The sequence below is a fragment of the Arvicola amphibius genome, chromosome 14 (genome assembly GCF_903992535.2).
Source record: "Arvicola amphibius chromosome 14, mArvAmp1.2, whole genome shotgun sequence".
Classification (NCBI taxonomy): domain Eukaryota; kingdom Metazoa; phylum Chordata; class Mammalia; order Rodentia; family Cricetidae; genus Arvicola; species Arvicola amphibius.
The window spans coordinates 27668933-27683545 of record NC_052060.1 but is presented as its reverse complement, the minus strand read 5'-3'; the positions used below and the strand labels follow the sequence as shown (position 1 = coordinate 27683545).

At 38.1% G+C, this 14613-nt stretch overlaps 2 long non-coding RNA genes across 3 annotated transcripts in view; one reads left to right on the top strand and one right to left on the bottom strand.

Annotated features, from left to right (window-relative positions):
* Positions 1 to 14613, top strand: part of LOC119800944 — a 99005-nt gene that overhangs the window by 64098 nt on the left and 20294 nt on the right. The window lies entirely within an intron of this gene.
* The window catches only part of LOC119800942, a 43089-nt gene that overhangs the window by 19597 nt on the left and 8879 nt on the right, over positions 1 to 14613 (bottom strand). Inside the window, exon 3 of one of the 2 annotated variants that reach the window (XR_005283110.1) lies at positions 6759 to 6816. The exons of the other annotated variant lie outside the window; for it this stretch is intronic. This is a non-coding gene — a long non-coding RNA (uncharacterized LOC119800942). Of the gene's footprint in view, positions 1 to 6758; positions 6817 to 14613 lie in introns of those variants that run through there. 2 annotated transcript variants of the gene reach the window in all.

The following is a 14613-nucleotide window of genomic DNA, read 5'->3' as shown; positions in this document are numbered from 1 at the left end:
TTTTCATAAGGCCAATGATTAATTATTTTATTGCACAATTTCATTTCATATATCTGATGTATATAAAATCATATTGTGGTACAGAATGTATCCCTAATGTATATAAAATCAGAACTATTATTCCATCCTGCGTTCTGGTGCTAATAAACGAGCTATGCAGACTTTGTTCAGGTAGTTTGCAGCATTGCTGAATGTCTTGATGGAATTACAGCCCTATCCATTTACAGTTGGGGGCATATGATTCCTTTTATGTAATATAATACCCTATAATGTAATGAGTATCATTAATAAAGTGACAAAATAAAACTTGAATTACCACTTCAGGATGTTCTTTATTCAACCAGTAATACACTTTTTGCTCCTTTGTAGTTTCTCTCCTTTGAATTCATGGCTTACTGCATTCAAACTGTGATATTAACACACCAACCAAGCATACCCTGTTGTGCCATAAAGCCCTGGTACTGTGGTGTCAAAGGGGGAAAAACAAACATTATTCTAAACCAGAACCTGGAGAATGGTACTGTGATGCTTTAAAAGAAGATATGACTCTCATGAATAAGCAAATTTATTTACTACCCAAAAGCAACATTTCTATTTTTATGTGTGGGAAGGTTGGAATCCTATTTCTAGAGAAACAGTCTATAAATTCTGTATTTCACAAATGAAGAAGCAAGATAAAAATCATAGATTAGCCAGCATTAGATACTAAGAGGGTGCAGAGGACATTCTGAAAATACAGAACAATATGGTAAGCATAAAATAATGACATTATCTGATTTTTGTTTTCTTAGTGCCACTTGATAATGCTGACTGTTTAGTCCAGGACTTCTTGTGAAGGCAGTGTCTGATTCTTCCCAGGGGGAGTTCAGTCTTTCTCAAAGTATAGAAGATGCAGAGAGGATATGATTGTGGTGTCAGGGCAGGAGATGCAGGAAGCTTTTCCTCCTAAGCTGCAAGTAGACTTCCACAAAGCAATAATCCAGGCAGAAGACCCTCAGATCCTCAGAAATGTGGTTTTGATTCTAATGTACTGGAAAACTTGTACACTGATAGTGTGAGGTCATGAAAAGAATATTTGATAATTTTTGGCATCTAGGAGCAGAAAGTACTAGGCAAATATTAACTCTCCTATATTCAAGAGGTGGTTTTCCACTGAGATTCCAGTAAAGGATGGAAGAAGGCCTGGAAAGTTTCATAAAGACACCCTTAAAATCTCTATGTTCAAAATTCTACTTTTTTCCTAATGATTCTTATTTGGTGTATTAAATGTAAAAAAAAAAAAATCTAGTCTAAGTCTAACTACCTCTGTCATCATTTCTGGTCCACTTTCAGGACACTTTTCAATTGTTAAATGGTTAAACATGGCTTAGAGCAGCAATATGAATGAGATAATTGGAAAGTGTGAAGAAGTAAATGAATTAGCGCCATTCATCTGGGGAACATAGATTAACATTAGGTCAAGTATTAGTGACAGTTTCTGCTCTCCAGATTGCCTTGCATCAATTCTGCATAATTAGAAAGAATTCTTATCTGTAATAGTGTTAGACTCAGACATAGATCCTCAAGGAACATGCAAAGTGTGACACTAGGACACAGTTATAAATCATCAGGCATCTTTGGAATTCTGACTGATGCTTTTCATTGACAAAAAGATCTAGTATGAATATGGTGGTGTCATTATCCATCATGGAACTTGAAATTTGAGTTATAGAACTGTCTGAGTGTTTAAATCCACATATTAATACCCCAGCCCATCCAGGACAACGTGATGAAGAAACTTCAAGAGGAAACAAAAGGGAATTTTTCAAAGAGCCGTGATTACGGGATTGGTGATTGATCTGCAGGATGGATGACTCCTTTCTCCTTATCCTTTGAGTCAGCACAGTGTTTGCTCATCTGAGTTCTTTTGTGCTCACATGCCTTTAAATTGGTTGCCCACAATTGTCCTTTATCTTTGGAATATGTCTTCTCCTGAACTGTATCAACTGGTTAACTAAGAAATTTTACCCCATACTTATTCTCACTGGCACCATTTGGCAAATATCCCAAAATAAACCTTGTGTTTATTGCTATGTAATACACATGTTATAAGGCTTGGGAGGTCCCTGAGTTACATTATTATTTATAAAATTTGTTACAATACAACACCCTGAATATTTACATAGTATTTTTCTCCTTAAAGACATGCAGGCAGTCTGACTTAAGCTCTGTAGTTGACCATGGCCTCGTGCATTTTCAGAATATATAAGCAATGAGATGTTAGTAAATTTATGTGATGAAAATTCATTACATTGAATTCAAATACTTGCTCTGATACTCTTGCCATTTGATGGCCAACATTTTGCATTCTACTTGGATGCAACATTTGGGGGGGGGGTTCAAGACAGGGTTTCTCTGTGTAGTTATGGAGTCTGTCCTGGAACTCGCTATGTAGAATAGGCTGGCTTCAAGCTCACCGAAATCGGCCTGCCTCTGCCTCCCGAGAGCTGGGATTAAAGGCGAGCACTACCATCACCCAGCTGGGAGCAGCTTTTTAAAAATCTTCAAAATGATTTAAACTGTCTTTGTGTAGGTTCTCTGGGGTTGTGATTTGTAGGCTGGTTTTCTTTGCTTTATGTTTAAAAACCACTTATGAGTGAGTATATGTGATAATTGTCTTTCTGGGTCTGGGTTACCTCACTCAATATGATGTTTTCTAGCTCCAACGAGGACCCTCACAGAAACATACATTGATATAATCTACATGGGAAGTAAAAAAAGACAAGATCTCCTGAGTAAATTGGGAGCTTGGGGACCTTGGGAGAGGGTTGAAGGGGGGAGGGGAGAGTCAGGGAGAGGAGCAGAGAAAAATGTATAGCTCAATAAAAATTAATAAAAAAACTGTCTTTGTATATAATTTGACTGTTTTTGTAACTTGAAAATTAGAATCTCTATACAAGGTGCAAAAAATCAGAAATAAACTATGACTATAAAGTATAGGAGACGGTCTGGTGTGAGTTCAGATACCCAGCCATCACAGAAACATGTAGGCACAGTAATGCATGCTTATAATGTTAATACTAGGAAGTAGGGAAGTAGAAGTGGGATGAGTCCCAGTGCTTGCTGGCCAGATAGCTAAGCCTAATCACTAAACTGGCTCACTGAGAGACTCTAGCTTAAAAATAAGGTGCATAGCAACACAGTTTATATATTAATTTCTGCTCTAATAGACTAACTAGATATAGAAATATAGCTTTAAATGGGACAAAAATGGGAAAGCTTCAGATTATGCTTCATTGCTATACACAAAGTATGTTCTTTCAACTAAAAATAAAGGAATGTGAGAAACCACCATACCAATTTTTCAGAATAGTTGTACAAGTTTGCATTCCCACCAGCAATGGAGGAGTGTTTCCTTTACTCCACATTCTCTCCAGCATAAGCTATCATTGGTGTTTTTGATCTTAGCTATTCTGTCTGGTGTAAGATGGTCTCTCTGAGTCATTTTGGTTTGCATTTCCCTGATGGTTAAGGATGTTGAACATTTCTTAAGTGTCTTTTGGTGATTTGAGATTCTTCTGTTGAGAGTTCTCTGTTTAGATCTGTACCTCATTTTTAGTTGAATTATTTGATATTTTGATAGCTAAGTTTTTGTTCTTTACATATTTTGGAGATCAGTCCTCTGTCTGATGTGGGATTGGTGAAGATCTTTTCTCATTAAGTAATCTGCTCTTTGATCTTATTATAACTGCGTCCTTTGCTTTACAGAAGTTTCCCAGTTTCAGGAGATCCCATTTATTTATTGTTGCTCTCAGTGTCTGTGCTACTGGTGCTATATTTAGGAAGTGGTCTCCTGTGCCCATGCATTGGAGGCGACTTCCCACTCTTTCTTCTATCAGGGTTAGTGTGGTAAGATTTATATTGAGGTTTTCAATCCATTTGGACTTGAGTTTTGTGTATGGGCATAGGTATGGATCGTTTTGCATTCTTCTACATGTTGTCATCCAGTTATCCCAGCACCATTTGTTGAAGATGCTTGCTTTTTCTGTTGTATAATTTTAGCTTCTTTGTCAAAAATCAGGTGTTCATAGGTGTGTGGATTAATATCCAGGTCTTTGATTTGATTCCATTGGTCAACCTGTCTGTTTGTATGCCAAAACCAAGCTGCTTTCAGTACTATAGCTCTATAATAGAGCTTGATGTCAGACTTGGTGATGCTTCTGGAATTTCCTTTATTGCACAGGATTGTTTTGACTATGCTGGGGTTTTTTGTTTTCCCATATGAAGCTGTATATTGTCCTTTCAAGGTCTGCGAAGAATTGTGTTGGGGTTTTGATGGGGATTGCATTGAATCTACAGATTACTTTGGGTAGAATTGCCATTTTTATTATGTTGATCCTACCTATCCAAGAGCCTGGGAGATCTTTCCATTTTCTTGTGTCTTCTTAAATTTCTTTCTTCAAAGATTTAAAGTTCTTGTCAAACAGGTCTTTCATTTCTTTGGTCAGTGTTACCCAAAGATATTTTATATTAGTTGTGACTAGTGTGAATTATGCTGTTTCTCTGATTTTTTTCCTCAGCTTCTTTATCATTTGTATATAAGAGGGACCCAACAATACCTCTCTTGGGTATATACTCAAAGGATGCTCAATCATACTACAAGGACATTTGTTCAACTTGTTCCTAGCAGCATTATTTATAATAACCAGAACTTGGAAACCACCTAGAAGCCCCCCCAACTGAAGAATGGATAAAGAAAATATGGTACATTACACAATGGAGTTCTAGTCAGCAATAAAAAATGACATCTTAAAATTTGCATGCAAATGGATGAAACTAGAGAAAACCATCCTGAGAGAGGTAGGCCAGATCCCGAAAGATGAACATGGGATGCACTCACTCAAAAGTGGATAATGTCTGTAAAGCAAAGGATAATGAACCTATAGTCCACAACCCTAGAGAAGCTGAGTAACAAGATGAATCCTAAGAAAAACATATATAGATCTCCTTGGGAAGGGGAGCTAGACAACATCTTCTGACAAAATTGGGAATATGGTGGTGGGGGGGATGGAGAAAGGATGGCGGGGGGGGGGGGAGAAGGAGGGAAGAAAGGAAAGAGGAGGAGAACTTGAGGAAATGGCATAGTCAGACTGGAGGAAGGACAGAGATGGAGAGCAAGGAAAGAGATATGTTGATTGAGGGAGCCATTATGGGGTTATTACGATACATGGCACTAGAGAATTTTCCAGGAATCCACAAGAATGACCCCAGCTAAGACCCTAAGGAATACTGGAGAGGGTGCCTGAATTGGCCTTGCCCTGGAGTCAGATTTATGACTATCTTAAATATCACCATAGAACCTTCATCCAGCAACTGATGGAAACTGAGGCAGAGACTTGCAGTAGAGCACTGGGCTGAGCTCCCAATGTCCAGTCGAAGGGTGGGAGGAGTGAGAATATGATTAAAAGAGATCAAGACCATAATTGGGATACCCATGAAAACAATTTACCTGAGCTAATGGAAGCTGACCAACTCCAGCCAAAAAGGGAGGAACCAGCATAGAACCAAACTAGATCCTCTGAATGCAAGTGACATTTGTACGGCAGGGGCAGACAGTGGGGCCACTGGCAGTGGCACCAAACATTTATCCCTACTGCTTATACTGGTTTTTTGGAACCCATTCTCTAGGATACTTTGCTCAGCCTAGACATAGTAGGAAAGCCTTGGTCTTCCCTCAAAGCAATGTCTCTTATGTTCTCTAAGGAGCAGATGGGGGTGGAATAGAGAGGAAGGTGGAGGAAATGGGAGGAAGGGAGATAGTGGGAACTGGAACTGGTATGTAAAATAAAAACGATCATTTTATTCTTTTTTAAGTAAAATTAAAAATAATAAAACCACAAAAATAGAAAGAGAGAGAGAGAGAGAGAGAGAGAGAGAGAGAGAGAGAGAGAGAGAGAGAGAGAGAGAATGCCACAGCACGTAAATTCCTATTTCTGATAAGCCAAACTGATTAAGATCCTGGAAACCCACATGAAAAAGACAGTTGTCCCCTGACCTGCATACGTGTTCTATGGCATTCCCCACCCACAGCGATAAACAAACAAGCAAGCAAGTAAACAGTTTCCTGGAAAGAAGAAAGACCAGGAGCTTGGGACAGTTTCCATTGTCATAGACGTGATCATTTCCTGTGAGCAGAAGACAAAAGAACGAGCTACACAAATGTGTCACCAAAATTACCTGTGTCATGACTAAATGAAAAAATTCACACTTATTTATATCACACTATTCTTTTTTCTTTATTACTTTCTTTTTATTATTTATTTATTTATTTAAATATATATTTTTTTTCATTTAAAAATTTCTACTTCCTCCCCTCCTCCCATTTCCCTCCAGCTCACCCACTCACCCTCCTCCCTTCCCCTCCAGTCTCCAAGAGGTGGCAGTGAACCCTGCCCTGAGGGAAGTCCAAGGACCTCCCCCCTCCATCCAGGCCTAGGAAGATGTGCATCCAAATAGACTAGGGTCCCCAAAAGCCAGTACATGCAGTAGAAACAAATTCCGGTGCCATTATCAATGACTTCTCAGTCAGCCCCCATTGTCAGCTACATTCAGAGAGTCCAGTTTGATCACATACTCGTTCAGTCCCAGTCCAGCTGGATTTGGTGAGCTCCCATTAGATCAGGCACACTGCCTCAGTTAGTGGGCGAACTCCTCGCGGTACTGACTTCCTTGCTCATCTTCTCCCTCTTTTTGCTCTTCAACTGGACCTTGGGAGCTCAGTCCAGTGCTCTTATGTGGGGCTCTGTCTCTATCTCCATCCATCGCCGGACGAAGGTTCTATGGTGATATTCGAGATATTCATCAGTGTGATGAATATCACACTGTTCAGCAGTCTCCTCTGCTGTTCAAGGACCTAGCAGGGGACTTCCCTGTGGATACCTGGGATCCACTCTAGAGCCAAGTATCTTGCCAACCCTAAAATGGTTCCCTTAATGAAGATATCTTCCTTCCTGCTCCTATGTCGGCCCTTCCTCCATCTCAACCCTCCCACTCCCCCAAGCTCTCCCCAATCCTTCCCTTATCACACTATTCTTAATTCAAGCTTTCTTCTTAACTAAATATCATAAAATGCCATCTTCCTGAATATGAAGGTCTCCAAGACACCAGCAGCTCAAGGCTTTCTTGTATCAGAGGGAAGATGCAGACATGAGTTATAATCAAAGCAGGAGTCTGAACTAGACTTCTTCGCCTAAAGTTCCCTGGGGAATCTCAGCATTCTGTGGAAGTGGAGACCACTCTTGGAGTTATCCCACACCTGGATATATCCAAGTTGAATCTCTAGAGGGATGGTCATATCCTCTGTATGTCTTTAGAAATATAATGTGTTCTATCCTGCTGCTAGCTGATTAACTCTGCACAAGATTTTTGGGTGTTATCTGAAATTTCTGGCAGCTCCTATCCTTTTAAGGTTCCAGCTGTATCATGAGTACAGTCTTCACTGCCACCACCAAGCCATAGATGCTTCTTAAGCATCCTGAAAGGGTCATATGTATTTTACTAAACATGATCAATATTGAGTACCTTAAACAAATGCATTTGAATGTATTGTTTCAGTGTATGATTAAATGTTCAAAATTGTTTGTTCTTTAGTGGTTTTTCAAAGACCTTGCAAAATGAATATAAACATAAAACTGGTTATTTCAATTAGGACTTTCTTTTATCTGTGAAAAAGAAAATGTCTCATCCTAAAACATGATTTGGGGAACTGTAGTTTTATTTGTTCAGAAATGCAGCCGGTTTCTCTCTTTTCTTTAGGCTATCATTTAAAATGCTATGAAAATGAAGTATTACATAAGTGTCCCAATGATTAAAAAAATCTTGTTTCTCAGAATATTTTTAAAGTTAGCAAACATTTAGCAGTTGGTCTTGTCTTTCCTGGGGCTGATAAGACAACTATGTACAGGGGTCCTAATGGATTGCAAACTGCTTGCTCTTTGTTTAGTCAAGACAGCCACATTTTGAGACTGGGGGGCAGAGAGGATTGGTTCACCACTGGCAGATGTAGCTAGACACCTGGCCAGGGCTCTGAGCCAACTGTGTGCTTTAAGGCAGAGATTCTATTTCCCTTCTGAACTGGAGAATCTAGGGACACCTCTCCAACTCCTCCAGGCTCTCTCTATATTTTCATTGTATATCTCCACAAGATATACTGTAACTTTTAAATGTTACCTAAAATAAACAGAGCTGAAGTTTATGATACCCACTTGGTATACTCAATTTATTATTTTTTTTATAAGAGTAGACTACTCCTGACATTTTCATATTCTTCCTGTTATTTGAACTAGGAGTTTAAAAAGTACCATATACTCCTCTGGTGTTTTATTTATGAAAAAACAAAGTTTTTCAAATACAAACGAAGATTCAAAGTCAATTCTAATAACCTTAAAGCCTGTGCAAGTTTTACCAAACTGGACTTCTGACGGGCTCCTTTCTATGCAACCTCTGTGAGATGTCTGATAATACTCTCCCAACATTCATCTCCCTCCAGTTTTCTCTGGATGCAACCCTTCATCTGAAGAGAATTCAGAGCACATTAGTGAAAGAGTCTTTGTGATTTCGGGGTTTCTGTCCACCAGGAACTCAAATTGAAAGGCATACTAATACTGCAATAAATAACTAATGATTCTAAGGATCCTAAAAGATAATCCCTTCTAGACTGACTCATCTCATTTCTTTTCATCTTTAAATGGGAAATTTGGATTTGGTGATCATAATTGTAACTTTAAATTTTGAGTTTTTGTACCTTGTTATTGAGGTAGGCCAGTTAACAAAAATATCTAGTATTCTGAGTGTGAACCACTCTTTGTAACACCCCGGAGTTCTTGTATCATTAATCCAAAGGTACAGGCAACAACTCACTTTTCTCTGTTGTATGGCGAACCATTCAATACATTTTGTCTGTGTCAAACTCTTAAGCCTTCGTGTAAATGACAGAAGGTTTACATGTGGGTGAATGAGAGAAGGAGATACAGCCATTGGTAGACCTAGATAATGCTAATTGTATAGGGGGATGTATCAAATCATTTACAAAAATATACTTAAAATGGCACCCAAAGAAGCATTTACCACTGAAGAAAACTCATTTCTGTGTACTTTCACAACAATCCAAGTCAAAGATTGTTCCAAGCTCATAGTTTCTGAGCTTCAGTTTTTCTCTAGACCATGTTAAGGATATGGATTTAATCTTGTGGAACAAGTACACTCCCAAGGAAATTTTAGAGTAATAGAATTGTCATTGCACTGCATGTCTGGATCTTGTCCTTACACTTGCAGAGCTGCTATGGTTAATACTATCAATCACCATAGATGATAATAGCCCCCATTTCATTTATGATTCTTATTTTTTCCCATTTTTGTGGGGGAGTGCACCTTAGTGTATATGTTCATATGTGTGTGAGTTGCTTATGCACTTGAGTGTATGCACATACAATGTGTGTGTGTGTGTGTGTGTGTGTGTGTGTGTGTGTGTGCGCGCGCGTGTGTGTGTGTGTGTGTGTGTATGTGTGTGTGTAAACCAATGTTGATGTCCGGAATCATCCCTCATCACTCTTTCAGCTTACTTAGCAAGAAAGGTTCTCTCAGTCTAATCCAGAGCTCACTAGTATGACTAGTTTTGTTTGCTATCTTTCTCTGTCTTCTGTCTCTGTCATCTAGGGGTGAAATTATGGGAAGAACACCATGACTGTCCACTACTGTATATGCAGGTTCTCTGGCAATTGTATGGCAAACACTTTAAATACAGAGCCATTTTCTCAGTACATGATATTTAAAAAAAACTCAAAGAAAACTATTTTTATTATAAAATATATTTTTTGTTAAGAGTTCAAGTCCAAACAACTAAAGCTAGCCACACTGAACTTCATAGAAGAGAAAGTGGGAAGTACATTTGAACACACTGGCACAGGAAACCACTTCCTAAATATGACCCCAGTAGCACAAACACTGAGAGAAACAATTAATAAATGGGACCTCCTGAATCTGAAAAGCTTCTGTAAAGCAAAGGACATGGTCAACAAGACAAAATGGCACAGAATGGGAAAAGATCTTCACCAACCCCACATCAGACAGGGGCTGATCTCCAAAATATACAAAGAACTCAAGAAATTAGTCATCAAAAGAACAAATAATCCAATAAAAAATGGAGTACAGATCTAGCTAAATAGAGAACTCTCAACAGCAGAAACTAAAATGGCTGAAAGACACTTTAGGAAATTATCAAGGTTCTAGCCATCAGAGAAATGCAAATCAAAACAACTCTGAGTTTCCATCTTATACCTGTAAGAATGGCCAAGATCAAAAATACTGATGACAACTTATGCTGGAAAGGTTGTGGGGTAAAGGGAACACTCCTGCATTGCTGGTGGGAGTGCAAGCTGGTACAGCCCCTTTGGATATCAGTATGGTGATTTCTCAGAAAATTAGAAAACAACCTTCCTCGAGACCCAGCAATACCACTTTTGGCTATACACCCAAAGGATGCTCAAGTGTACACAAGGATATGTGCTCAACTATGTTCATAGCAGCATTTTTTTTGTCCTAGCCAGAACCTGGAAACAACCTAAATGCCACTCATCTGAAGAATGGATAAGGAAAATGTGGTACTTTTGCACAGTAGAGGACTACAAAGCAGAAAAAATAATGACATCTTGAAATTTGCAGGCAAATGGATGGATCTTGAAAACATCATATTGAATGAGGTAACCTAGACCCCAAAAGACAAATATCATATCTACTCACTCATAAGTGGCTTTTAGACATAAAGCAAAGAAAACCAATCACAATCCCAGAGAACCTAGACAACAATGAGGACCCTAAGAGAGACACACATGGATCTAATCTACATGGGAAGTAGAAAAGGACAATATCTGCTGAGTAAATTGAAAGCATGAGGACCATGGGAGAGGGTTGAAGGGGAAAGGAGAGGAATGGAATGAGCAAAGGAAAAATGTATAGCTCAATAGAATCAATAAAAAGAGCTCAATTTCATTTTTTAAGTCTACTGTTATACTAATTTAAGTTATGATGTTCATTTCTATTGCTAACTTGGTGACCTCTAGAACTACCTCAGAGCTGGGAACCTGGGCATGCCTAGTGGAGATGGTCTTCAAGAAGTTCATTGTGGTGGCATCCTTCACAGGCTTAAGTCCTGAACTCTAGGAAGATGACAAATTGAACTGGGCGCCAGCATGTATGGCTTATTATCCATAGCTACAATGTGATCATCTGCTTCAGGCTCCCCTCTCCTTGATTTCTTGATTTCCCTGTTATGATGGACTGTATCCTAAAACTGCAATAAAGAAGAAGAAGAAGAAGAAGAAGAAGAAGAAGAAGAAGAAGAAGAAGAAGAAGAAGAAGAAGAAGAAGAAGAAGAAGGAAGAAGAAGAAGAAAGAGGAAGAGGAAGAGGAAGAGGAAGAGGAAGAGGAAGAAGAAGTTCCTTCTCTCATAAGTTGCTTTTGTCCGGTTATTTTGTTGCACCAACAGAAAAAGTAATTAAGACATTATTAAGTTTCCTGCAAGGGAAGCAGGGCTCTAAGAGTTAGAGAATGGGGACAGGGAATATAACATGTAGTAAGACAGATATTCTGAAAATTTTAAGTCAATGAAATATAAAGACCAGTCTGCATTCTTCACTTTGGAGCTGGCCACATTGTCAAGCCGTACTGAGTCAGCTCCCTGATGGCATTTGTGGTTGATTTTGCATTTGTTGTACCCACACCCTGGTCACAAGGATATGGTAGGATGAGATACTTGTGGGCTTCTTTCTATTTGTATATTTCTTTTGATATCTCAGATGTCTATTACTCTGACATGAATACTGAATGAAACACCTCCAGTTCAATCAAGAGAGATGTTTGTTCTTTTATTTTCAGAAATATCCATCACTATTCTCATTGTGGGCAGTTTGAACTCTGATGTCTCTTTCTTTTCCAGACCCATCTTATTTAGAATCCATGCCTCTAGCAAATGACATAAAATTTTTGTCATGACAAGACACTGATATACAAAAATATCAAATTTCCTGCAGACTTTTAATACCAATATTTCCCTAGTTATCTTCAAAGACTTTCACTTATTTGGTAAAATAAAGATGAGTTTTTGGTTGATGCTGCTTAAAAATATCATCAAAAGTCTAGTTGCTATAAGATAGTCCTTTAAGATTTATAATTTATTTTTATTTTTTAGATTAGCTAATTAAGTTTACATACCAACTTGTAATTCATTAATTGCTGTGTATGTGTATTATGTTTGAATATGGGTCTGTGTACCAAAGAACATATGGAGAGGTCAGCGGACTATTCCATGGATTCACTTCATTCCTTATACCAAGTACACTCTGGGTAATCAAAGTCAAGTCACCAGGTTGATGCAGCAAGCACCTTTACCTGATGGACCATCTCGAATTCCAAAAAGTAGCTATTCTTTTTAGATACCTGTTAACTGCACATGTATTTGATGTATTTCAGCACCTGGTAGGAAGCTGTGAGACTGAATAGAGATCTACACTTTCTAGAAGAAGCACGAACTGTTTCTGTTTAAAGTAGCTACAGAAATTTTCCAAAGGAGGTGCCTAAGGCACTGCACTTTCAACAAAGAAAATTGTACTATTTTTGTTGTGTATAATTTTTGTGGTATAGGTGTAGGCACATGTATAACATGAATGATAAATTATTTTTATGTCGTGAGCACATAAATAAAACCTTCTCTAGCAGGTAAAATTTCTGTGCTAAAGTCAACTGCAACTGACCTAATATTTAAAAAAAGAAAATAATGAGGTTTTCCTCTCTTGTATTTTTTAACTCTGTACTCCCTACCAAGCTTTAGAGGCTCTCATTTTTCTGTAGGTTGTGATAAATTTGAATTTTTATGTTCAGACAACTGCTAACAAAGCCTTGTTTTTCATCTTTTGGATCATGTATTCCACTATTAAGAGGATAGAGAAGATAAACACAAAACAGAAAAGCTAACATAAAGAAAGAGAGCACAGGAAGCTATCTTATACATAGATTCCAGATCACTAAAACCTGAGCTAAGATATTTGGGATTTTGTTTTTGTTTGATTAAACATAGGATCATGGCTTCTTTCTCTCTGTCTGATAGTAGAAGTTTGGAACCCTTCATCTCATTTTAATTATTTACGTGCAACAAAATTAGATGCTAATTCCTGTTGTGAATGGGAGCTAAAGCTTCTGTGATATTTTCTAATATTCCTTCAGCCCCAGTTAATCTCATAGTTTGGCAAAGACATGAAGATCTAATTCTGGCCCCATCTTTTGGGTCCAAGAACTCTTATTAAAAGTTTAATAACTATGTGTCTTTGCAAAAGAGACAAGAAGTTAGACCTTTTTAATATCGTTTTTTTTTTTAATTTTAGGAAAATCCATCATAATATTTAGCTCTGTCAATTTACCACAACCTAGAATCATCTGGGAAGATAATCTCCATGAAGGATTATTTACAGTAGGTTGGCCTGTGGATATGTATGTGGAGGAATTGTCGTACTAAAGTTAATTGTTAGGGGAAGACTCAGCCCAATGTGAGAAGCACCAAACCCAAGGCAATAGATGAATTATATGTTAGCAGAGAAATTGAACTGAGCACATATAAGGGAACAATGGATCATCTGTGCCTTCTTTTCTCTCTGCTCTTGATTGCTGCCTTAACTTCCTGCCAATATGGTTCTGTACCTAGAATTATGAGGACTAAAAACCCAAACATTTCTCCTCTAAGGTGTTTTTGGTTGGGGTAGTCTATCACATCAACAGGAAAGGAAAATAGAACTGGTACATATTCAGGTAGGAGTATCTTGTCCACAAGATAGGTTTTATTGTTGGCTTTTGATGATCACAGAACCATAGGCAGAGGAGTGAGTGAGGTCACATTTGGCTTTCTTATCAGTAAGCCATGTTGTACCTTGTCTTCTGGCCTCATGCACCAAAGATGGGATTGTCTAAAGAATTTCTTCTCCCTGAAAAACTTTCATTTTTGTCAAGTACTCTTGAAAATAAAAAGCTTTCAAATCCAAAAGAATGAATTTATAATGGTGGATCTCAGATAGCATGAGTGACTAGGGTTGAGTGCAGACAGTAAGTTGAAAAATAATCACAGGGAAAATAGTTGGGAATGGAATCCACAGACAAACCAAAAAGAAATTAGCTGGAAATGAAGGTGGATATGGTGTTGTGATTATTGGCAGAGACAGAATGGGTGGTACCAGGCAAAAAGAGAGGAAAGAGGTGATTTCAAATGTTTAAAAACAATTTCTGTTACCTAGTATCAGAGGTTCATAGAACCAGCTAAAGACTCCTTATAATACTTCAGATAAGAAATTCCCCCCAAAAAAAGCTTCAAATTAAACTAACAACTAGGAAATCCCACAGAAATGCCTTTGAAGCACATGCATACACACACCCCTCTCTTAAAATTGAAGTATGTATACGAAAATACTACTGAAAAATAGGCTAATTTTCCATCTATAAATATATATTTAAACCCTGTTTTTCATGGTTATCTCAGCACATAACTCCTACCTATCTATATCTAACTGTCTGTCTATATCTATCCATCCATCTTCT